Below are 24,771 nucleotides of genomic sequence, written 5' to 3'. Positions count from 1 at the left end.
GTTACGAATTAGCAAAGTATGTTAAAATGTTCTCAAAATGCTCTAAAATTCCGTTAATAATTATTAAGCATATTTTATTGGTAATAGATAATCAAAAAGATTAATATTATAATCATTGACAACAATACTTTACTGGCATATCTATGTTGTTCATAATTAATATTGATATTAATATATAATAATAAACTATGATTGATATTAAGTACTATTTTTTTTCTACTTAATAATAACGATAAATTCGCGTTTTCGCCAAAAATATAAGAAGATTAAGAAGAAGTATATTGTTATCGACATTTTTGGAGAAACCACTCGGACAACTCTCGCATTTCATCCACTCACATACATTTGGTGAACAAGCGATCTGGAGTGTCCAAAGGATAGACGTCACTTTTCCCGAGGTGACGGTTACATATCCTTCCTGAAGGTTTATCTATCGAGGGAGCTGCCCTTTCCAGAGAAATCCCTAGACGAGCGGTGTAAAAGTTCCTATTCTCTTTCGAAAGGAAAACATCGTCTAGTGCTCGGAGAGTAGGATCATCTCGACCAAGAGTATATGAACACATGCGACCCTTACCGTGAGCACGTACACAGGTGCCCGACGACAAAATGATGTTCATGCACAAAGTAGCGAGTTCCAAGTACGAAGATCCCTCGAACCTTCATCGATCACTATATACCTGCTGGGGTCAACTTCTCCGCGTATCTCATTTCATGGTTAGCCGGCTCGAAAATATTCCCTATCCCTTTTCATCACGGAGAAAAAGGGTGATTTTAGTAGGACCGCCGAGACGCGAAATTTAGAACCCACTCTTCAGAGGTAAATAAAACGTATTCGGGTCGTCGAATCTTCGAGTTCATGAACCTCTGGATTCGTTGATCCCAGGATTATTCCTCTTCTCATTCCTCAATAAGCTACACCGCACGTGTGAATCAATTTAGACGCCTTATGAAATATGAAATGATATTTTAACGCTATTTTAATTGTTTAAATACACATTCATGGATATCACATATTTAGTACTAAATTATATTCCGTTTTGCGTTTATTTTTTTATAAGATTTAAAAACAATAAACATTTCAAGAAATTTAATTATCAGTAATGAAAACAAGAAAATACTGCATATTCACTCATAACAAAAAAAAGGAATATACAATCTTATATAAGGGAGAAAGAGAGAAAAAGAGAGAGATTGAGAGAGATTCATTTTACGAAATAAAAGACTCGACAAAGTTATAGTGGTTTCACTACTGGTTAAAATGAAGCAAAATTTTTAAAAAGGATATGTATAAAAAGATAATAGTTTATTACAAACAATTTGTAAACAATATCATTCACAAACTAATATTTAATTTACATTTATGTAAAAAATATATTTGTATTATCATCAAAGAGTGAATTGACATAAGATATAGTTTTAATCTTCCCAGTATATGTATACTTTCAATAAAAATATTAAATAAATTTAATCATAAATAATGAATATTGTTATAAAGAGAATGAAATCAAAGCGAGGCAAATCTTAGATGAAGATAAAAAACAAGAAATAAAGAAATAAAAGACCGAGAAGAGAGTCGATGAAAGCACGAAGATTTGTGGGACAGATTTCTGCGAACGATCCTACCATATCCGACCAAGTGATAATTAGGGTTCTTCGTCACCCTAGTGGTAGGCTAACCAGTGCTTTTCCACAAGAAAGCTTCACGATCGAACAAACTTCCCTCACTAAGTAGCTCTCCAGAGATTAAACTAGATCTCTATTCGGTGCAAAAGAATGCAAATATATTTTCTTAGAAAGAGTTAAAAATCATGGTACATACGTATCTGAATTTAATTCACTATTAAAATAAATTATAATATTCAAATACAAATTGTGGAAAAGCACGGATGAAAAATGTATTGTAAACGTAATTTGTAAAATATAAAATACTACACACATAAAAAGAATATTTATTAAAAGAATTTTAATATTTTTAATTTATTTGAATTGTTATAATTTCGTTATAATTTAATATAATAACATTAACAATAAAAATTATTAATTCAATTTTCATTTTGTAATATTAAAGGTAATATCAATTTTGTATGTAAAGTCATTAGGAAACATTTGATACTAAATTGTACATATAGAGTAGCATGAGAAATTATTCCCCTACATCACTGTCGTAATGAAGACATGAATCTTGAGAAGTTTGGTAGCGACTTTCGTTAACTTTGCTAACGCTATCGCGATCTTAATGGCGGTATGTATAAAATAGCAGCCGTATGTATAAATAAGCAGAGAGAGATAAACAAAGCATAATAAAACAATACGTACTCTCACATACGTTATTTTCCAATTTAAAAATATGTTTATAAAAATAAGATTAACAAATAAATAAAATATAAGAAAATTACAATTTTTTCTTCTACATAAATACTTGAAGAAAATTATTTTATTTTTATTTTATTTTTATCTTATTAAAGTTCGACAACAAACGAAGAAAAAGTTGTAGTTCTCTTGTATTTTATTTATTTGTTAAAATCTTCATTCAATTCTACATACATGTATAATTATTTGTTTTCATTCATTTTATCATGCCTAAAGTTTCTCAAAATTGTGCGAGATAACTCAAAATTGAGCGCAGAAAAATATTATTGTTCCGTAAAATAAACCTTGAAGTAAACAATTTTCTCGTCAATTCTAAGATTAGAAGATTATTAAGCGGCATGGCGGCAGTAATCACAATAAATAGCGGTACTGGCTAACCCAGCGATATTGTGGTGAAACAAATATCCGGAAATGACTTTCCTGGGCAGCGAACGATATTAAAAGTTATTAATGACGGTCTTGGCAACCTTCGTTCTACCTTATCCCCGTGGAGAGGCGAGAATTAAGGAAGGTGCAAACGGACGGAAGGATAAAACCGGGAAAAGATGAGAGTTCAGTTTTCTTCTTGCGAGAAAAGTTCTTGCTTTCTTTCGCTCTGTATCGCGTAGATGAAGCACCCCCGAACATCCATGTACTTACTTTCTCTCACGATACTCTAGTCCAGTGTTCTCGTTATTATCTCACCATTGCCATAACGTCATTCTTAAGCTTCGCTATCATCCGTCCACTCTATTGTTATTGCGCGCCGAAAGCAACATTGAAACGAAACATAAATATAAATGACTGTCGGATCTTCACGAGAGAGAGAAAGAGAGAGAGAAGTGAAATAGTGTGCTAGATTATTGCAACGGTAATCGTTGCGAGAACTCGAGAGGAATGAATGCAAAATATAGATATAGCGTCGTTGCTTTCAAGTGGAAAATTGTAAAGAAAAAGATAGACAAAAGTAAAAAAAATTTGCAAGAGATTTTATGCGCGATGAAATATTAAAATTAATTGTTTATATTCAGCGAAGTATAGAAGCTAGTGCTTGGTAGATTTACACATATCCCATTATGTCTTTTATATCTTCGTCTATTGCTCTTGAAATATATTTAATATAATTATAATAATACCATGTATTAAAATAAATGCACTCGCATATATAGTCTCATATCAAAATATGAATCTTGATAATAACAGTCTTAATTAATTTAAATATATATATTTTTACATATTCATGATTATTTTTAATGTTTATAACGTCATTGTAATATTGATAATATTACAATGTATCAATATATATTTGTTTGGAAAAAAATCTATACTTGAGAAAAGTTTTGCGGTTTATTCTCAATCCTACCGCAAATATTACTTTAATAATAACACAGCTTTTCTACTATCGATCGAGGATCGTTACAAAAAATTGGCGTGGGTCACTCGATTCTCGGGATTTTCGGTTCCGTTTAGAGATCAAATCGTAACGATTCTTCCATAGGTCTCGACCTCTCGTCGAACGGCAGCCAGCAAAAATGAATCCAAATGGATAGGGAATGGAAAAGCGAGTAATCCATCGTGACACAAATGACGGCGGAATCGATCCATGAGCGATACAAAGCCATCTCACGCCCAACCAATATCGAGACGCAAACCATAGCTGGTCGTTTCGCGATATTCCTGGGGAAAAGGCCTGGCAACGATACGCAGCACGGATATCTCCGGTCGTCCCCTCTCTTCCTATCAACTTGCACGAAGGGAAAAGATTTTCCCCGGTAGAGAGGAAGAGAATGTCAGAGAAGGAAATAGAAAATGCGAGGTGCCGAGTAGAAGAGTGTCGTAACCGCCCCCGTGTCTACTCTGTCTTACGGGTATTCGTCCTTCAGACCACGTTCTTCCAGACGATATTCCTTATTTGTACCAGATGCCTTTCGAAACCCTCTCACACACCAATGTGTACTTAAGGCCGACGAAGCGAAATAATCGAAGGAGGATGAAGGAATGAAGGCAAAAAAAAAAGAATACCAGCTGATATAATGCGAAACAAAATATGAGCGAGATCGGCGAAGAGATATTAGGCTTGTCATACAATATAATAACGTCTAGCAATAGCGTTTGCGTAACAGCCACGATCAGTCGAATAAACTATCGATTTATGAGAGAGCGAAATAAATGAAAATTTGAAAATGAGAAGTTGAAACTTTTAGAATGAGAAAATGAAAATAATCTTTGTTGCAAAATTAATATACATACTTAGTGTGAGATTGTAGTTACATAATATATAAAATAATAATTTTAACAAAATTGAATTTGTAATATAAAAAAGTGTCCATGCTAAATGAGTATATGATATAAAAACGATATCCTTTTTTATAGTCATATTATATGCATATTATATATAGGATGTTTCAAAGAAATTTTTAGAATTTAAGAAGAGATTCCCCACGTCAAAGTAAGAAAAAATGTTTATCTGAAAATGCTCTATCTAAGATACTGTATTTAAAAGATCAAAAATTTTTAGTTTTAGTTCTAAAAGGGAATTATTGTATTAAAAAATCAAGTTTCCACTAAGATTAAGTAATTGTTTGTATCGCACCTTTCAAAGAAATTGTAGAGAAAGATACTTTAAAGGGATACTTAGATAAAATATTATTTCTTAATTTTTCTTCAATATCCTGTATTTCTGAAACAAAGTATTTCCAGACACATGTTTATAAGAAATTTTTTCTTATTTTGATCAGGAAAATCTTCTTTTAAATTTTTTAACATCTTTCTGAAACACCCGATACATATATATGACGCTGAAATGAAAAATGAAATGTAAAAAATATACGCTTATATTTTTTACATTTCTCATGCTTTTTAGAGAGTTACGTAATTTGAATTGTTAAAGACCTATTTAATTATTCATTATCTATTTATTTGTAGATTAAGATGCAATAAAATCCGAGAGAAACTTTATCACGCAAACTAATATTTTTAATATCAATTTTGAACGCGAATGATATTGAAAGAAACAATAAAGAAATACGACAAGTATTCTTTACTTTTTTTGTCACAATCATGATGGACTATCTCGAGGAACATTCTATGTAGCATCCGTTTATTTCCGGAGATGGAGAACGTATTATAGCGAGCCCCGCAGTGCGGAGAAGTGCACGAGTGATAAAATGGAGCACCTAGTCAGACACATCGAAGGATTTGCCGTTACCTTACTCCTTTTCTGTTCCGCTACCCTACGATCCGCCTTCTTTCCATTACATCCTTCCATTGGTTCTAGATACACGTCAATGTGAGTTTGGGGAGTGATTTCAAAACTATGTAAAACAAATAAGAAATATCGCTGATACGGAAAGATACGGTAACGATGTAAGCTTGCCAACGTAATCTAAGAAGAGGTCACAAATTTTGCAGAATTCGCAACAGTGTTATCTTATTTTAATCAAGAAGATTAAACATAACTAACGAAATAATTATATCAAAAGAGACATAATTTTGTTAATTAAAAATTTTAAACGCTTGACATTTTTTTTGCAAAAAATACGTCTAATAATTCAGCATGTCTCTCTCTCTCCCTCTCCCTCTTTCTCTTTCTCTCTCTCTCTCTCTAAGATAAAATAATAAATTTAATTCACGGACGCGGAAAAACGGATTGCAACAAGGCGCCACAATTTTTCGCCCATCATGGTGGCGTCCTGACGCGTGTCGGCCGCGCGCGTTTCTCACGCACGAGTTCACCGAGACGCGTGTAATAATCCGGAATAACCGGGAAAGCGGAAAATGCATTTACAGGCGCTGCTCTTTGGCCCCACGGGAGCCGTTTCCAAGAGTTCGCATTTTCCTTTGATCTACCTCAAAGTGCGCGCCTTTACCTTCTCCCTCTCCCATCTCACCCCTTCTCTTTTGCTCACGGGTTATCTCTCGTGGCGGTTTAAGAGTATTTTGTGCCTAAAAGTAGATTCAGCGTGCAATGCCCCGAGGGTATCGTTTACGCCAGAATAGCGCGAGCGAAAATATAACTTTAATCCAATTAAAATGCATCTTCCTCCTCGAGTCTCTGATAGCGCGCTAAACTCGGTCCAACTATTTTAGTCTGTCTTTCTATATTTTACGTAATGGAAACTATTTTCTGACATATTAACAGAGTTAAATGGCAATTTACATGCATTTATGTATCTATGATAATAACTGAAGAAGTTTAATTTCTTTGCAATTTTTCGAAGAAATATTAAGCGTAGCAACGTGTAAGAAAAAGGAATCAATTGAAAATAATAAATTAAGCTTTTAATCAAATGAATTGCTTAAGAAAGTATACTCTAAAAATTAAAGTAACATTTAATTTCATGAGAATAAAATTCGTTGCCAATAGTTTCGAAACAAACACGAGGAATCGTAAATAATGCTGTAATCGTAAATAAATGACAACTGCTTCGAACATTTAATTAATGAGCTGACTATAGGAAGAAGACTGTAGCAGGATGGAGGATGTTACGCCCACACGACCCGTGCACATGGAGACAATTAACTTTACGCCAGCATGCAGAAGCACTTCTCATACGAAGTATACCGGAAAACAATTAACCCACCTTGCACGAATAAACCTCTGCTTCACGTGAAGAGCACGAAGTTTCCTACTTTGGATATAGAATTAATTCAAAATGCATCTTCTCGTGACTTTGTAATTTGGAAATATTTATAGCGAGACGCGTCAGCACTGCTTCCTTTTTCCCCCCGGCTGATATAAATTATAATATTATTATATATTTGAAAAAGATGCTTCATTTATCATGCCTCTATTCTATTCTACTTTTTATATTTTTATCAAAAAGTTTTATTTTTAGAATATACCTAATACTCGAAAATTTATTTAAAAAAATTTTTTACAGAATAATACAAAGATTACATAAAACAAATTTTATGATTAATTTAATAACGTCGATTAATTAGATTTTAACAATTTTACGTGTTAAATATTATAATCGCACAATAAAACATTAGTGTTATATTATCCATCGTAGATTGTAATTATTTTATATTCGAAGAATAAGAAAACTGCATCATTTCTAACAATCGGACAATCATTGTCAGCGAATTCAATAAATTCCTATCAATGAATTCCTATAGCGCAGTTTCGTGATTTCCTCCTCAATAGACCTCAGTAACTTCGCAACATCTCACACACGAATTTCGCATTCCAATTATCGTTTGCAACCCCGGAGGCGATCAACAACTCATTGATCATCAAGTATTAATGTAAATTAACTGCTGCGGCCCCGAAAATCGATCGAAAGTGCATCGAATAAAAGATTTGGGAACTTAATTTTCAGGTATATTGAAAAGATTCTTCGTTACTAGCCGCCTTTTCCTCTCGATGTCTGCGCTCGTTCACCGGAAATGAAAAACCACCTGTTGATTTGTGGAAATACCGATTCCGTAACCGTCATTCGGTGACGGGTTTCCAGGTTGTTCTGAAAACCGCAAACGGCCACGCGTATTCAGGAGTAGCAGGACTACAGGAACCGGGATTGCGCGGAGGAAAAGCGGTCTCGCGCGGGGAAGGTATACGGCATTTAATTAACTACCTGATCGATACACCTGTCCCGGGAGCTCACCTGAGCCTGGATTTCTCCAGGGGCAGCTACGCAATGCCCTCCAGTGACTAGCAGACCGATTGCTCAAGATTGCCAACTTCACTCACCAAACTTCCTTAATTAATTTGTTACCTCTGTCACAACTTTTTATAGCTAACTTTTCTGGTACATCGACTTTTAATACGTATTTATTCACTTGCTATTTTAAAAGAAAAGAAAACTTTTTCTTTAATTTCAAGTATAATACGATATTTTCAATATTGAATTATGTTTTTATTCATGCAAATTTAAAAATTTAATTATTAAGAATTCGAGCATTATTATTATAAATCCAATGCGTCATATATGTCTCTATATATATCGGAAAACAATTTCCAAACTTAAAATATTATTTTATCGGTGATTTTATTCAATAAAAAGTTCTTGCAGTATTATATTATATTATATAAAATAAAAGGATATAAATAAAAAATATCATTTTTCTATCAAATGGGTTCTCTCTCTCTTTCTCTCTCTCTCTCTCTCTCTCTCTCTCTCTCTCTCTCTCTCTCTCTCTCTCTCTCTCTCTCTTCGGAAATTATAAACTTTATTTTAAATAACATGTAATATATTTAGAGGTATATCCGTTTATTTCCACATACATGTATGTGTCGCTTTTTGTAAATTTGATCTTTTAAAAAACGTAAATTTCTTTTTTATAAAACATTATCCTATAAAAATTCAACGTTTTATAAAAAAGTTTTATTTTACTCGTTTTTAAATGATTGCAACATTTTGAATATTAATTAGCAAACCTTAGGAATCAATTAATAATTCTTAAGTTTTGTAAATTGCAGAAATTATAACAGTTATTAATATAATTATAATTCACTTAATAAATTGAAACTGTCGTATAGTTTCCTTTTCCGCATTTCTGCATTTTTCGAATTCATTGAGCTCTATCAGAGCATTCTTAGAGCTATAATTATTCATTCGATGCATTAAAGTTACTCAACATTTTTATTTTGCTGCCGAGTTTCGAGGAATCGCTGAACGAAGCATTATTTAGGTTTCTGTGAGATATGCAAAAAAATATCCGCTTATCGAAACTTTATTACTTGAATTTGTATGATAATGTCTTGGACTTATCATAGTTATTCCGTTAATTACGCTTATTTAATGTCTATTTAGTTAGGTTAGGTAATAGTTAGTGTAATGTAAAAGATTCAAAAATATATATATAAATCCCAACTTTTCTCAAATAAAAGTCCATTCAATCGACTTGTCTCCAAATTGCAAAAATATATATATATTATCTTATTAAAAATAAGAAATATACATATTTAAAAAAAAATATCACTTATACTATAATATCTTTTTTATTTTCGTTCATTTTAACTCTTAGAAATCTTTATAAAAAATATATTATCGCATCTCTAATCTATGTTAATTATATACAATTAAAACAGCATTAATTTGCTAAATTTCACCAGAAATATTTCAAATGCCTAATTAAGTGATATGTTGTTAATTTATATGCAAGTAATAAAAATCGGTGAAATGTCTCTTCTTAATGACAAATAATTAAAATTTTTTATTAATTAATAAAAGATGTTACAATTACTGATATATGATAAAGATAGTTGGCATTCTAAGTATTATCCTTCCATTCGAAAATGTAAATAGCGCTATTTGGACGTAATTACAAAATGAGAATAATACATTTTAAAATATGAATATAATATATGTTGTATTGCACAAAGTATACACAATGTAATGTGTAAAACGATGATAATGATAATGTAATTAGATAATGTCCTTTATTTGATAAAAAATATCTTTAGAGCAAATGCATTTTCCTTCGCAGTTTATCATGTTTATTGCATCATGAAATTTGCATTTGATAGAATTACATTCCTTTGGAAAGAACATAGAATGCGTTTCTCATAAATTTATCATCGATCAATCTCATTCAGCTGTTGCAATAATTATTAATCAACCTTGGACAGATCTATCGATCTTCTCGTCGTTTGACAACTTTCTCGCACAGCCACCTTCACGAAGATGCGAAAGTGACACGTTCAGTGACCGAGAGGCACGCAAGTCTACTTGCGAGCATCTCCTAGTCTCCTGGTACATCGATACCAATAACCAGCGACTCTGCGCACGTCGATCGTGGATAACGTGCTAGTGTCTTGCACCTGCATGCGCGTGACCGACGCAACGCGAGAACAAGAGGCTCTTTCGAGGCTGACACGCAGGCGTCGCACACACGTAACTAGAGTTTCAAAGAGATGAACAAATTTAAAATTACGAAAATAATTATAACACCGAAAATAGAAATCTTCCTTTTGCGATCTCGCCAAAAATGTAGTACATACATTTCTTTTAAAAATATGGTTAATTAATACAAATTTCGCTTTTAGATAAAATTAGCAGCATAATGCGGCAAAAAGGTTCTTTAATAATTATAAACGTGACTGCTTTACATAATATTTTAATTTCAAGCGATAAGTTTTAGTAACTGTTCCATTTTCCACAATTTTATTTTATCTGCAGTTATATCGAGACAAAACCATTATACATATAATTATTTCAACACTTCAACACTGATGATTACATTTTCTTGTAGGAAGAATTTCCTACTTTGTAGTATCAAAGAATCTACCAAGAAATTTAAATGAAGAAATTAAGATTTGCCTTTCTCTTAAGAAAGCTTGTATCTTTACATAAATGTTCGCAAAACAAAGATACGAAAAATTCAATATCGAAGTGCGCAGGACGGGTATCAAGGATATAACAGCAATTTTACATGGTTCTCTCGACAGGAGCGAAAGTTATAACGCGATACGACGCCTAATTATCTAGGACAGCGACTAATGAGAGACACCGGAAACGCCTGTCTCCCGTTTTCTAACGATGATCCAAGCATCGTATCGGCACAACGTTCAACCTGCGCCTGCCTTGGGACCGATTCCTCGATCGTCTGCTTGCCTGGGACTCAGAGGTGCAGCATTTTACCTGTCTCAACGCCCACACCTCCCACCTTTCTTCGATTTCTCTGGTTTATCCTTCTCTTTTCATCATTCAATTATTATTCAAAGATCAAATAAACTGCATCTTTCCTTTCCTCTCTCTTTATCTCTCTCTCTCTCTCCTCCTCCCTCTCTCCCCCTCTCCCTTTCTCTCTCTTTCTATATGGTCTTTATCTTTCTGCAACTTTTGGCACAGAGAAGAAGTTTTAATTAAGATTCGCAAACAATCGATGCAGTTAGGTATCCAACATTTGAATAATCTTCGTAATAAGCGTCAATTGATTTTATATTGCACGAAGTTAATATCACCTTGAGAAATGTTTGCTAAGAGAATTGCCGTTTATCTTTCAGCGGAATATCGCGGAAATAATGTAAACACGGACGAAATATCAGCGTATGGATCACACCGATTATTTTGAAATTCTAATAATTTGACATTATGAAATTGAAATTTCATTGATTTTGATTGATAAGAAATATATATGAATACACGTATGTTAAACGCATATATTGAATGCAAATATTATAGTATTTATAAAAGCCTTGTAATTCATATTATTAATTTTCTCTAAATGTATATTTATGTATGTTTTAATAAATGTATATTTTAATAAATTAATAGATTTTCTAATTTTTTATTAATGTTAAAGGCACATGCAATGTTTTATAGTTTTTTAAATAATTTTTTTTATTTAAATAACTTTTTTTTTAATTATTTGTAATTAAATGTGTTAAATTTTTAAAAAATTATTTTAAAAATATCAAATTTATTTATATTAAATATTAAATTTCTTTTCGTTTATTTATGTGTTTATTTAAATTTCTCTTTTACCGTTAAAAATGTTGTAACATCAACAATAATAATAATTTAAATTTGTAAGCATTGGTTAAAAAAGTATCAGTTTTTCCCTGTAATTTAATTAATATTTTAATTATTATAATTAATACTTAAATATACTCTTTTAATTTAATTTAACTACATAATTACTATATAAAAAATATGTCATAATGCTCTTCAACTAAGTATATATAAAATGTACTGATAAAATAACAGCCGTAATAACAATTTTATATATCATTATTTAATGTCTAATGTTTAATTATGATATACAAGGGGGGGAGCAAAAGCAAAAAATTATCTGTACTCTACCATATCGCGTAAAATGGTCTGAATGATTTCAACGACTAACGAGTATCAGGAGAGCATATAAGCGGCCGTAACTGCTGAAGGAAGGCCACGCGTTTGCGCTGATACCGTCGTCGTCGTCAGCAACGAGACGCGAAACGACGATAACGCCTTGTCTTTCGCGCGCATCGCAAACAGGTAAAACGCGCGGCGGCTCGTCACCGAGAGAGATTTCCTTTTCAGGTGAATTCCGCGAGTGTGGGCGAGCAGGGTAACAGAGATGGCAGGATGTTGTACCTGTGCAACCGAAGGTATAAGGTAGTAGTCTATACGGTCTCTCCCCACTGATCCCCACTTTCTACCTGATCCTCTCTTTCTCACCGTTACCTTTCTCGGTCCTCTTCGTTCGATCCAGGCTCGCATCTCATAGTTATAACACCGTATGCTCGTACGAGGGGTAAGCCCGATCGTGAAGGTAACAGGTTAACAAAGATGTCTGATGATTGTCGCTATTCTGCGTTTTCTCTTTGGCAAATAGAGGGGGATACGGTTGAGATTATTTCTCGCACAAGACGTCAACGAATGATTGATTATTGACAAAATGTCAAAGATGCAGCTCTCTCTTATAAATATATCACAAGTACAGAAAATTGTCGAATTTAAGTCAGAATTTTATCTCTATTTTTTTGTATCATGCATTCTGTACATATTCTATGGTACTTCTATGATATACGTATGATATACGTATGATATTTCTATATTATACATAAAATCATAAATACAATTTTAACTCGAGAGAATTTTATAACAACTTATAAATTGTTCAAAGTGCTTCAAATTAAGATTCTAAAACGTCTTGCATAAGTTATCTTACAAATTGTTGAATTAATCAAAATCATTATTATATATTCGATAATGTTATACACCAAAGTTTATAATCTCGATAACATTTAAAATATTATTGTGAATACGTTTTTATTTTACTTGAATATATTAATATATTAATTGCTTGGTCATCCTCACTGAAAAAATAATTGCTTGGTCGACTTCACTGAAAAAATAATTTCATCAAAGCAACCATAAATGTCGTACTTCACTTTGCATTTAAATGTCACAGATATTATTTTATAAACATGTTTGTCAAGTATTGATCACAGGATTCCACATCGAGGGAATTATTTCTTTCTAAAAGCGTGGCTACCAGAATATAGCAGATAATTAAATTATTTTTAGCATAACACAGAAGATTTTCTTAATGATTTATATAAAATCCAGTCTTAAATGAGCAATTAAGACGCTTCTACAAATTTATCGCATATCTCTCTAATTTCGAAATTAAAAATATAAAATTGTGCATTAATTAAGTGAGAATTAATTGCTTCGATAAATGTTATATGTATAATATACTTTAGAGTTATAACGCAATTTCTCTTTAATATAAGCATGATGGAAAACTTAAATATTATCCATTCGACAAATTTAACTTTCTAGATAGATCAATCTCTTAAAGATGCGCTTCTTATGATACGACATGAATCGCTGGCACATATGTTGCCCTACTACATATCTCACTACCACACTATCCACGTTATCAGTTATATGAAGACGCAATACAACGACATATTGCTCGGTGCATTCACCTTAGAACTGTTGATCTATCGCACTTACGCTCATGCTGTTCTCCTGACCTAGGGAAATGTTCGATTTGCTCGAACTCCGTTGATTGTTCATCAATTGCTTCAAGATATTGTATTCCCGATTCAATTGAATTGAAAGTCATATTAGTTGCATAACAAATATTATTAAATGTTGAAAGAAAAAGAAAAATACTTAAACGAAATGATTGCTTAAAAATCAATATTATAATAATTGTACTCTCATTATATTCTTGATCTGATATTTACTAATTTGTATCAATGATGAATATGTTATAATAGTAATTAGCTAAGAAAATTACTTAAGTATAGCTGATGTTTTCGTGAATAAATAAAGATCGAATGGCGAACTTGACATTAATTTAATACATTCCTAAGAAGTTATGTTAATTCTGACCTAGGTGAACGAATAATTTACACAAAAGTCGGATTGGCCGGGAAAAAAGTAACTTTTAATTGCATTACAAATTAATGAGTCTTTCAACAGACCAACTTCGCAAAGTTCTCTTTCAAAACGCATATTTCGCCTTGAATTAATTTAACCATCTTTCATAAAGAAGTTGTAGAATCTTTAAAAATTCTCATAAAACTTATCTGTGAACAATTTCTGAGAAAAGGTCCTCGAATAAATTCTACAGTAGAATTTTAAACTTATAAAAAAACTCAAGTTTTGCTTCTCAAGTTACTTGACTTATAAATATGAAAGTCGTGTAACACGATTTAATGAAAATGTCAACAAAAGGTTAAAGATAATTCATAAATCCATAAAAGAGTTAACATTAATTCATTTAAATCGATTAGGTGGAAGTTGTTGGAGCAATATGTAACATAAACATAAAAAAAAATTATCAATTCTAAATAAAATAAAAATCAATGAAATATAATATTATACATATAAAATGTATATTAATTTCAAATAGACAATAAGAAAAATTGATACAAATAAAAAAATAATACAAAAAAAAATAATACAAAAAACTCGAAAAGCAAATTGCGAAAATACGTACATATATTTATTTTTTATGAGTAATACAAAACTTGAAAGTTTTTAAAACTTATTTTTCTTATTACAAACTTTCTAATTTTATTTATTATTTTTTAATCTAATTTCTTAAACTCGCTTGTCTTATTTTTTATATAAATTTTAGTTCCAGATAAAATAAAAAATTAATCAATCATGAAATAAGCAGACTTTTCAAATAAACACTTTATATGTATACATATGTATGTATGTATATAAGTGTGCGTCTATGCGTAATATATATAAAATTTTCTAAATATTGATTTATATAATTCAGTTTATTAGTTAAATCTGCAACTTTATTATAAATTATATTTACAATAAATATTTATTCATATTTATGCTATACGCACGTTAATAATGCGAAATATAATTATAAATAATTAATATCACAAAAATGCATAAAGAATTATATATTTAATTTTATTATATAAGTATAACTATTCCTATAAAAAAAATCTTTGAATCTCGCATCATAATTAATATCAATTTTCCAATGTTTTGTTAAGAAAAAAACTATTATCTATAATAAATAAATATATATATATATATATAATTATCTAAATATAATAGTCTAATGAAAATATAAAAGAAAATAGTTGAAGCTAAAAGAGCAACTTATATCATAACAAGATGCTGATGTGCTTCGAAAGAAAAGCTATAGGATAGGAAGCATTAAAACAAAATCTAACCCTTTTTACTAGAATGGTAAAGACTGTAAGGAGGACTCTAATCTTTATGCGCAGATAAATGTACGATTCAGGTAGTTCAGGTGCGCGGTTAGATGCTTACTATCAGGATACCAAGCGATAAAGAGGATCGCAGTTCTAATATTTTTCCATTAATTCAATTATTGAATAGTGAGAATATTATTAATTCATATAAACTGCTAACATTAATTATCTTAAATCGGGAAAATAATCAAAGCTTCTATCGGACAATGTATATAATTTGTATAATATTGCATATTATTGTGTAATATAATGTGTAAATGACTTAATCTCAATTGGAAGCTAATTGTAATCTGATTTAATGGAGATGACCAATCAGCTTATATTCAAAATCAAATGTGTATATATATATATATATATATATATATATATATATATATATACATTTTCCGCACATGTTTTCCTTCAATCTGTCTTGTAATAAGTTAGCACAATTATCCAAGCGATCGTACGGCCATCGTTCATCTTCCGAACAACGAAACCGGTTGGTAACTTTACCTGACCGATCTCTCGCGCAACCTGATCCCCTAGTCGAATGCACCTGTTTGCTCACCTGAAGCCAGGATTCTAGAATATTGCGATACGATATCGTTTGGAGAACCCGATCGCGACGCCGATTTGAAAGAAAGGTCGAAAGGGTTTTCAAAATCACCTACTTCTCTTTGGTATTATCTGCGTCAATTCCTGCATTATTTTCAGCTATTGATTAACTGGTTAATTTGAACAATCGACTTTTATGATCGTTTTACGCTCGTGAAAATAGATCAAGTAAAAGAGTCAATTGACATTCATTACACAAATAAAGCATATAATGCGTTATATATTTGAGCAAATCATGAAATTCTTCTACAATTTACACTTTATGTTCAATAATTCAGCATAAAGTATTTTATGATATAATGTACACAATACGATGTTTTTAAACTGTTTTCAACCAGACCTGAATCTATTAATTAAAGTTCTCGTGAATAATATTTATTTATTAATTTCTGGTCGCGTCAACATCTAAGTAGTTTGGCGAAATAATATTGCTTGTTTCATACAACAGCATGACAGGATTGGACAAGTTGAGGATAAAAATGATTAATTATGCATAAAATATAGATGGCCTACAGAAATTTAATTTCTCGAATAATCCCCTCGTTGCACGTCGCTCAAGCGAATTTTCTGCCATTTTGTCCACTGACGACAAGACATAAATTTGTTACGCTAATGTTTTCACTTCGAACTGCAAATTAGCTGCATTAATTTTGATCTCCAGCATACGCGCGATCGAATTGTCTGTCGCGATTCTACCGGCGCAATAAATCGTGCTACCAACCGAATGCAAAGCAGATGCAAACAAAACAATTAACGAGCGCCTCGGTTCTGCGTAAAAACCGCGGCTTTCGTTAGGAAAGCTGCTGCAGAATTTATTGCATCATTCGTGCGAACCTATCCGTTTTTCTGCACGAATCCACCGGAATTATCCCGACCCTTTTACCGTTCATCGTTATGCAAAATCGTAAAATTAAAAATTCACGTGCTTTTTTTTACGCACAACGATAACTCGCACGTGGCGAACGGTGAGTTCAAAAAAAAAAGAAGCTAAGCGTAAAAATTTTATAAATTTTTGTTTGCTCAATGTTTTCTTTGACCGACAAATTTTAAAGTCAGATTCGTAATCAGCGTTGATAAAAATTGACGAAACGGAAATATGTTCATCAGGAAGATCATTTCGCAACAGCACGATAATTCATGCAAAATTCGTGAAGCGATGAAGAAACTACTTTCGTAGAAATTCGCCGAAAGTAGGTGAAGTTTTAATATTACCGTTTCTCTTCGATGGTATGAAGATTTGGTAAGAGTAAGAAAAGTTATATTAAAGTATTTTTAATTCATTTAATTTGAGATTCGCACACTCAACCTAAAATTCTTTATCAAATAAAATTCTCTGATTAAAATATTGTCATTATCATTAATATCCATTTAATTTTGTACGTACAGAACTTACGCAAAATTTGCAGAAGTAGAAATTTCAAAGGTATCATTTTCTCACAAATTCGATAAGAACAAGTTAGCTAATTTATCGCAATAATTTCTTTACATATTAAGGTCGACTGGGAAGATATACATTTTATTTCCGTATAAGAAATCCTCCACACATTTAACATAAATTGTATTAAATTGATAAAAAGATAATAAAAAAAGGAAACTGTTTTTACGGAACTACAACGAAATTCAATTAGTCAATCCATGAAAACTTTAACTAGAACATTACTGTAAGAGAGATCGTACTACGTAATCAATCATTATCTCTAACATTATATAAACTAAAATAAAATATTGTTATTTTTTTGGGTGGCATTTTATCGAACACAAAAGAAAAGAGAAATGCAATTTAATTAATTTATATTTGGAACATGCTATTAAATTCGTACAATATATTGCACAATTAATTGTTTTAATTCTACGATTCTCTCTGTTACATGAAATACTTTAACAATACGTTATTCCTTTTTTCATTATATATATAATGTCACAAAAAATATTTTTATCAAAAATACAAAATAAACATTTAATATTTCAAATATTCTTTTACCTATACCATCCATTTACCGATATTTATACATCCGATAAATACATCCGATCTGTTACACTCGATATTGATTAGACATGTAAATAACTCGGGCGGTGTATTTGTTTTTTTTTAACTGTCAGGACGGAAGCGACATTGATCTAAGTTATTCTCGTTACAACAGTGTATATAGAGTGCAAGCAAAAACGCCTTTCCCTCGTTCCAATAATTTCTCGATACAATTAACCTGCCACCCGGCTGCACTCATTACCACACATTGACCTTACGTAATTGTTTCGTAATAGCATGTAACGAAGCTACACACAAGCGTGCGTAGCATCGAAAGAGCATTGATGTGTTGCGGATAATATTGGAACGAAATATTCTACATATTTGTGCTACGCGGTTATCGGTGGTTTGCGGCACGATCGCCAAATTTTTGTATCGCATTCGGGTATCGCAGATAAAGCCGGGAAAAAAATTTGCCGATTTTGTTAAATGCCATATATAGTTGACGTTTTTCCGATATTCATGCAAGTAAAATAGTTCATTTTTAAACCTGATGAATAAAACGCAATGTTAAAAATTTCAAAATTAAAATAAATCAATAATTATAATAAAGATATTACATTCTCTCCAGCGCTTAATTTGTCATATTGAATTAACAATAACAGTTAAATTTTTACAGTTTTATATCGATAAAGCTATAAATTTTTAAGTACAATTCCACGGCTTCTCGAGTCCACAAATAATAAATTAGATAAGTAAATAAGTAGATAAGAGTAGATAACTAAGTAGATAAATAAGTAGATAAGTAGTATATGTATTAAAATAATTAATTCAAATGTAATAATAAATTTTGATTTGAAACTTATTGCGAATTGACTTTTTGACAATCTAATGATTTAAATTGTTTCCATATATTATATTTTACGCATTTCGAAAAAATTGTGTAATATAGAAAATGTTATTTTAAATAGATTTATATGGTCTTTTTAATATAGTTTTTTTTTATATGGTCTTTTCAATATAATTTTTTTTAATAAAGAGAGTATCTAGGTCATTCTGAAAATTTATTTCTTTTCTTTATTTACACGCATATAAATAGCATGAAGCTTAATGAATTACAGTTGCAAAAGAATTAAATGGAACGTCGTTTTATAGAAAGACTATCATAGAACGAATAATGCCTTTAGCTTCTAGCAAAGATGGTAATCGAAGTTTATCTTTCCAAAGCGATCTGTATTAATTCAAATCTTGCCTTGTTTTATGAAACGTCCGCAGATGTTTGCAAGATTGTTGCGGACAGCTTAACGTCGAGAGTGTGGCAATTTCGGAGCAGACCTTACAAAAGAGCAGTGCGTTCGCATGTCTCGCATCGTCATCGTAGCGTTAGAAAGCGTCAGTGGATGGTTCCTGACGCAGACGCAATTAAGTTTCGTTCGCAAGGTGCAATGCATGTGCACAGATATCGCATCGGTTATACCCACGATCGCGAAGCAATTACAACCATGGTACTCGTTACACGCTCGACAAACGGGCATGGGGCTTCCTCTGCGTGCTACCTAGTTATTTCTCGTTTCTCCTCCTCTCTGCTTTCGACCAACGCAGTTCTCTCGCGCGAACGCGAAACTCGCAGCGCGTGTCGAAACTTCCGACGATACTTCCGACGAGATAAGACGTCGCGCTACAAATGGGAATTACGTGTATTGTATATCGACGTAGCCGCCATATAAATGGAAATGACCTGTTTCTTCGGCACAAGAGACTTCATTCCATAGGCGATAAATTAGAGAAAAAACTTAGAAAAAACTGCCTTTTTTGTTAGAAATTAAAATCGAGATAAAGATTAAATAAAAATCTTATAATTCTTATAAATTAAAAATCTTATAAATTCAATATAATTATGTCAAGAATTGTTTTCATTAATGTAGTGATGATTTTCATAATATTTTGTTTATGGAATGTACAAGATTATAAATAAAAAACTGAACGCAATTTCTTATCATCTTTCACATTATTATTTAATATACTTTAAATTTAAAAAACTTTCTGAATTTACATGTGAAATCTGTGGATTAAAAAAACATTATTTCAGACAATATGTGAAATAAAAAGAAATATTTTATGCAAAATGCAAAATCGATATATCGCTTTGTATAAAAAGCCTAGGCGTTTATAATCAATTATTTATTGCTTTATTAGTGGCGATGCTCCGTCGAATAACATCGTGTCGCGAATTCCCTCAAGAATGATAGAGAGAAAGTAAGAGAAAAAAAGAGAATAATATCGAGGAAATGGCACGATCAAAGCTAACCGCAAATAACGCAGAAGCCAAAGTAATGATGGGTTACTGACAAACGATACCACAGCGGCAATTATACCAGCGGGCACTGCCGGTCCGATATCCGCCAGTGGCATGCCTACGAAACCATTGTGACACGGCTGTCCATCGATATTAATTGATAAAACGAATTTCAAATTACTCCCGCGGCATGCGATGATATTTTACAACTCGCGAAAATCTAGTTCAACGAAGATGACAGCGGACAGATCGCTATCGTCCATTTCACATGAAATAAAATGGTTTTGTCACTCAGTTTTGGTTAAAATCTACATATATGTGTATGTATGTAGAAAGAGAAAGCGTAAATTTATTTAGAGCATTCTGAGACAATATTTCCTCAAGTGCACTAAATAAAGAAAAAATATTATTTAAATGTATATGCAGTGAAAATCATTTTATACATGTGATTGTATACAATACATGTATGTGAATATATATATGTACATGTATTTTTATATTGTACGTAAAAAATACACAAATATGTAAAATACACAAATATGAGTAAATAAGTTTGCGTTTGTGGATAATTAATTGTAGTATATAAACAGATATGATATAATTTATAATTGAGTACACGTAAAATGTAAACAAAATAAGAAATATTGGAGTAATACACGAAATAGAGTTTGCATGCAAAGTGACCAAATAGGCAAGTAATTAATTTAAATCAATAACATTTATCCCTCTCAACAGCATCGCACGTTTATTCTCATCTAGTTAAGACTATAATATTAATTAAAATTATAACGAATTAATTTAGATTTAAATTATGTTTCCCTTCAGAGCAGAAGTCTCTCTTTATTTGAACATTCCTATAACGTTTTCATATATATGTTATATACATTATATCTTCAAGTTAAACAAGAAGTTATTATAAATATTCACGATAATAACAATAAAAAAGACAAGAATATGCGCATGTTAAAAGCTAACAAATATAAAACTGGTCATTAATTTAATATATTTCCAACTATTATAATTTTTTAAATAGTATACTTTCACTACACTTTTATTGACGATGCATAATGCATACCAAACCGGAATTCAAGGAAGAGTTGAAGTTAATTTTCAGTTGCGTGAAGGCCAAACTTATCGAAGTGAAAGAACGATCGTTCATTAAGACGACGAGACTGCAAAATCCGTTTCCGGGCAGTGTACCGAGCAATTTACTCCTTTCCTTCCACTCCCTCTCCCCACGTTTAAATCGCGACGCATTCACACGTTATTGTGTACCCGATAATGCTAACTATTGTAGATTGTCGCGGATTTACGTACGCTGTATCTAAGCAAATTGACAGACAAACATTCAGTAAGACCATCGACAAATCGGCCGATTCAATTGCGATACACGTACGAAGGAAGACGAAATTCTAAAAAACCGATAATCGAATGTCTTTAAGACGATTCCTCTTCAAAATGATTGCTACATAATTTATTTGGCATGATTTAATGGATGGAACGGAATAGTTTAACATTTAAAATTTTTATTATTATATTTTATTATTAATAATAGAAAGAGAAAGAGAGAGAAAAGTTACATAAATTTATTTTTTTTCAAAATATAATATGTTAAAAAGAAGCTTGTATTATTTTACTACATCATTTTAAACCATAAAAAATATTAAAAACTCAAGTATGTTAAATATTTAAGAATGTTATATATTTAAACATACAAGGTGTGTAGAGATAAGAGAATTTAATGACTTTGAGGGAAAATTTATACAAACAATTTCCGAGAATTTAGAAATCTAAAAATAGTAAAATAAAAGAAGTAAATTATTTGGAAATTGAATTACAACAGAGTATGTCTTATAGTTACAGTATTAGTCAATTGAACGGGATTTAATTAAGGGAAGGTCGTGTTTGAGGGTTACGAACGTTTACTCTGAAAATGATTGATCTAGTCAGCTCCAATTGCAAACTAAGGATTGAAACTGAGACCGCAGACTGTAACAACTAAGGTCACATAGAATGAGGTTTACGTGTCAAAGGGCGATACTGTTGTATAAAGGAACAACGATATTTCTCGTAACCTCAGATCAATAAGACTGCGCGCGTATCATATCTTCACGATGATAATATATTGCATTGCAAAGTTCAATTGTGAACAAAAATAATCAGCGGAAATTCAATTGGAATAGAATTCTAAATATTCAAATTGTATAAAAATGCGAAATAACTGACGAGCATTCAACGTGTATTCAACATCATAAAATTCTTACGATTAAACAAATATTCGGAAATAACGAAACTGGTGATATTTGCATCTCGAAAATATCCCGATAGCAAAATAAATTTTTAGGACTTAAAAATATTATTGTGTGCTCTCTTCATCTCTTTTCTTTTGTCTCTTTATCAATTCAATATTATAAACTTTAAGTAAAATGTTAATTATAATTTAAAATCAACAACAAGATTAATATTAAAATTTAGAAAGAAGAAATATTCCAATAATTAATTCATAACGTTATAATCGAAAGAAAGCAAGTTACGTTGTGCTTCTATATTGTATACATAAGAAAATTTAATTGTTGTTCAATTATATTATTTTGCATAGATATAACTTATTATTTCGCTAGTAACTATCTATTCATTGATGGATGTATCAATCTTGGTTTGTTCCTTTCTAATTATATTCATCCTGCGTGCTTTCTTGCGAAGACATTTACATTTATGCGAAAACCGACATAATACGGTACTATTAGCCACATAGGCGAGTATCTGCGCATTCCTGCGGTACCAACGACGTAACCGGATTATGTGGCATGCATAGGTGAATTAGCAGGCAAATGTTCGGTAAATTCGTTTGTTAGCCGATCGATATGTCGTGGTATCGGTATCCAGCAAATTTGATTGCTCGAATAGCGATCGAGATACTTGACCGAGTGAGATAGCAATACCACAAATAGCGGTACAGCATCGTAATTTTAACTGAGAAATGCAATTAAATCAAACATATTGAAAATTTCAACATAATTCTATACATTTCATTACAATCAATTTTCCCATAACTTTGATAATTAATTGTTATAATTTTAAAAGTTGCGCTGGGTAAAATTAAAATATTGTGTGCTTGTATTTCTCAATAAATTATTATTAAAAGTACACTATTTAAAATATTCAATTTCAAATATCGTTTAGTTTAAGAAATAAATTTTTATTTATTACAATAATATCTAATAATTTCTATTTGATGAACATAATTGTAAATTAATTCATTTCTCTTAAATAACTTTAACTTTCGAGATAAAGTAAAGCAACACCAATTGCGAGTTTGCCTTCTAACTACAATAAATGGATGTAAAAAATGATCAGGCGCAAAATGTTTTAACGTTAGAACTGTTCAAAGTTACGATGAAGCTCACGTACTACTTGAATGCGTTCTCTTGCTCGTCCGTACATCAAAAGTTCGACCCGAAGGTCTATTAAACTTTATCTCGCTACTTGACTCACCGTTTCGTAAAGTTGGCTGAAGAAATTCCACCGAGGGCCCTTTACTTCCTTTTTTCCACCTTCTTCGTCTTTGACTCAGCGCACAGTGTATGTATCACATGAGACCGCTTCGCACCTGCTTTACACGTCCACACTATCGTAACACTATAACCCTACGTGCGCGACAGAGAATAATCTTGTAAAAACAACAAGGTTGTCGTGAAGGTCAGAATTTCGCGGCCGTGACTTTAATTGGCCGACCAGTTTTATATTATAATTTCGATCTTCGTCGAGAGCGTCGGCTGGTTCACGACAGGTACTATAATACCGGTTTCGTGAAAGTGGATTACGCATGTGGAAGTGAAATTAATACTGCTCGAAAAGCGGAAGGTTTGACATTTAATGCAAGTTACAGGAACAGACTCTGACATGAATTTAAAAAATAATACTCGCTAAAAAACGCATCTTTTTAATATGAGTATTAATATTAGTATATGTATGTGTATGTGTATGTGTTATATATTACCCGATAATTATTCTTTACGCTACTTTCTAATTTTATATGGCACTGTTTCTAAATAAGATACTTTAAAAAGTCAGATTTTGGAAAAATAATATTTTTACATTCAATGTTTTCAACGCGATTTTACATCCTTAAGTTTAGATGTAGATCGCATCAATAAAATTATACTAGGCGCCTTATTAAATTGCCGCATAAAATTTGTTATATGTTATACTGAATGATTGTAATATGCTAATCAAATGTTTGACTCATGTTTTATGCAAAGACATGAAAGAGTAAACCGTTCGATCGAATTTCCAAATCTCGTATATATATATATATATATATATGTGTTACAGTCAATAGCAGATTGCAATCGATAGCTCCTTTAAGCAAAAAGATAGAAACGAAATATTAGAAGAGACAATATTATAAATTTTCATAAATAT

At 31.5% G+C, this 24,771-nt stretch overlaps 1 protein-coding gene across 7 annotated transcripts in view; it reads right to left on the bottom strand.

The window, feature by feature from the left end:
• Positions 1-24,771, bottom strand: part of LOC105254463 (low affinity immunoglobulin epsilon Fc receptor) — a 155,683-nt gene that overhangs the window by 64,163 nt on the left and 66,749 nt on the right. For 2 of the 7 annotated variants that reach the window (XM_025413160.1, XM_025413159.1), the window contains exon 2: positions 23,842-24,139. The exons of 2 other annotated variants lie outside the window; for them this stretch is intronic. The gene's annotated coding sequence lies outside the window, so the exon portion shown is untranslated. The remainder of the gene's footprint in view (positions 1-23,841; positions 24,140-24,771) is intronic. 3 more of the 7 variants (XM_025413158.1, XM_025413161.1, XM_025413162.1) reach the window with 2 other exon arrangements.

This window comes from Camponotus floridanus, unplaced genomic scaffold (genome assembly GCF_003227725.1).
Source record: "Camponotus floridanus strain SB8 unplaced genomic scaffold, Cflo_v7.5 scaffold61, whole genome shotgun sequence".
Lineage (NCBI taxonomy): Eukaryota > Metazoa > Arthropoda > Insecta > Hymenoptera > Formicidae > Camponotus > Camponotus floridanus.
Note: the sequence above shows the minus strand (reverse complement) of the source record. Positions and strands in the feature narration are given on the sequence as shown.